A 3193-nucleotide genomic window follows, 5' to 3' on the forward strand; every position below is an offset into this window, starting at 1 on the left:
CAAGAACTTCTGGATAGGTATCCTACATCTGAACCAAATTATTTCTTGTTAAAGAATCTTTTTCTAGTTGCTCTAGAACAATTAGGAGATTCCCTAGAAGAAATATGGGGTTCTTCTTCTGGCGGCAACATGCTTGGTCCTGTTTATGGGGTCAAATTAATATGTTCTAAGAAAAAAGATTGGAATATCAATCTCATCGAGATCATCGATCTCATACCAAATCCCACCAATCGAATCACTTTTTCAAGAAACACGAGGCATCTAAATCATACAAGTAAAGAGATCTATTCATTGATAAGAAAAAGAAAAAACGTGAACGGGGATTGGATTGATGAGAAAATAGAATCTTGGGTTGGGAACAGTGATTTGATTCATGATGACGAAACAGAATTCTTGGTTCAGTTCTCCACCTTAACAACAGAAAATAGGATTGATCAAATTCTATTGAGTCTAACTCATAGTGATCCCTTATCAAAGAATTACTTTGGTTATCAAATGATTGAACAATCGGGAGAAATTTACTTACGATACTTAGTTGACATTCATAAAAAAAATCTAATAAATTATGAGGTCAATCCATCCTATTTAGTAGAAAGACAGATATTATTTGCTCGTTATCAGACAATCACTTATTCACAAACTTCGTGTGGGGAAAATAGTTTTCATTTCCCATCTCATGGAAAAACCTTTTCGCTTCGCTTAGCCTTATCCCCCTCTAGGGGTATTTTAGTGATAGGTTCTATAGGAACTGGATGATCCTATTTGGTCAAATACCTAGAGACAAACTCCTATGTTCCTTTTATTACGGTATTTCTGAACAAGTTCCTGTATAACAAGCCTAAAGGTTTTCTTCTTGATGAGATCGATATTGGTGATAGTGATAATATTGATGATAGTGACAATCTTGATGTTAGTGACAATATTGATGCTAGTGACGATATCGATCGTTACCTTGATACGGAGCTGGAACTGCTAACTAGGATGAATGGGCTAACCGTGGATATGATGCTAGAAATAGACCGATTTTATATCACCCTTCAATTCGAATTAGTAAAAGCAATGTCTCCTTGCATAATATGGATTCTAAACATTCATGATCTTAATGTGAATGAGTCGAATGACTTATCCCTTGGTCTATTAGTGAACCATCTCTCCAGGGATTGTGAAAGATGTTTTACTAGAAATATTTTTGTTATTGCTTCAACTCATATTCCCCAAAAAGTGGATCCTGCTCTAATAGCTCCGAATAAATTAAATACGTGCATTAAGCTACGAAGGCTTCTTATTCCACAACAATGAAAGCACTTTTTCACTCTTTCATATACTAGGGGATTTCACTTGGAAAAGAAAATGTTCCATACTAATGGATTCAGGTCCATAACCATGGGTTGCAATGCACGAGATCTTGTAGAACTTACCAATGAGGTCCTATCAATTAGTATTACATAGAAGAAATCAATTATAGATACTAATACAATTAGATCTGCTCTTCATAGAAAAACTTTGGATTTTCGATCCCAGGTAAGATCGGTTCAAGATCATGGGGTCCTTTTCTATCAGATAAAAAGGGCTGTAGCACAAAATATACTTCTAAGTAATTGACCCATAGATCCTATATCTATCTATATAAATAAGAAATTATGTAACAAAGGGTATTATTATTTGTACAAATGGTACTTTGAACTGGGAACGAGCATGAAGAGATTAACGATACTTTTTTATCTTTTGAGTTGTTCTGCCGGATCGATCGTTCAAGATCTTTGGTCTTTATCCAGAATCGATGAAAAAAATGGGATCACTTCTTATAGACTCATTGAGAATGAGTCTGATCTATTTCATGGCCTATTAGAAGTAGAAGACGCTTTGGTAGGATCTTTACGAACAGAAAAAGATTGCAGTCAGTTTGATAATGATCGAGTGACATTGCTTCTTCGGCCTGAATCGAGGAATCCCTTAGATATGATGCAGAAGGGCTCTTAGTCTATCCTTGATCAGAGATTTCTCTATGAAACAGAGTTTGAAGAGGGGGGGGGGGGAGAAGGAGCCCTTGACCCGCTGGAGAATTTATTCAATCACATAGTTTGGGCTCCTAGAATATGGAGCCCTTGGGGCTTTCTATTTTATTGTATCAAAAGGACCAATGAATTGGGATTTCCCTATTGGTCCAGGTCATTTCAAGACAAGCGGATCATTTATGATGAAGAGAATGAGCTTCAAGAAAATAATTTGGGGTTCTTGCAGAGTGGAACCATGTAGTACCAGACACAAGATAGATCTTCCAAAGAACAAGGCCTTTTTCGAATAAGCCAATTCATTTGGGATCCTGCAGATCCACTCTTTTTCCTATTCAAAGATCAGGCCCCTGGCTCTATGTTTTCATATCGAGAATTATTTATAGATGAAGAGATGTCAAAGAGGCTTCTTACTTCCCAAAAAGATTCTCCTACATCTATATATAATACGCAAAAAAAGCACTTCAAATTGTTGATTAATCGTCAGAGATGGCTTAGAACCAATAGTTCATTATCAAATAGATCTTTCTGTTTTAATACTCTATTCGAGATTTATTAGTATTTATCAAATCTGTTCCTATCTAACGGAATGCTATTGGATCAAATGACAAAGACATTGTTGAGAAAAAGATGGCTTTTCTCAGATGAAATAAAAATTGGATTCATGTAACAGGAGAAAGATTTCCCATTCCTTAGCCGAAAATATATGTGGCCATGAAAGAGAGATTAAGTTGAACAAAATTGACTAGGTGGTAGAGTCGTGGAAATGCTTGTTTCTTCCATATTTTCAACCTTAGCTCCATGGAAGAATATGTTACTGCTGAAACACGGAAGAATTTAAATCTTAGATCAAAACACTATATATGGATGGTATGAACTGCCTAAACAAAAATTCTTGAACAACAAACAACCAGTTCAGATATTCATGACCAAGAAGTAATGGATTCTCTTTTGGATACACCCTGAAAGGAGAAGGAAAGATAGAATGCCAATAGGCGTCTATTCTATTGAATTTACCCGATAGTCCTCATTTTGGGAACATCCAGTGCAAAAGTCACTGAATGGGTAAGTCACCAATCCCCGTACTATGTAATGTACTTTATCTGCTGGGTTAGAGGCGGGTATTTTACCAGAGGTTTCTAATCTACCCTTGTGTTATTCCTGTTGAAGTATATACTCGG

The sequence above is a fragment of the Capsicum annuum genome, chromosome 3 (assembly GCF_002878395.1).
Source record: "Capsicum annuum cultivar UCD-10X-F1 chromosome 3, UCD10Xv1.1, whole genome shotgun sequence".
Lineage (NCBI taxonomy): Eukaryota > Viridiplantae > Streptophyta > Magnoliopsida > Solanales > Solanaceae > Capsicum > Capsicum annuum.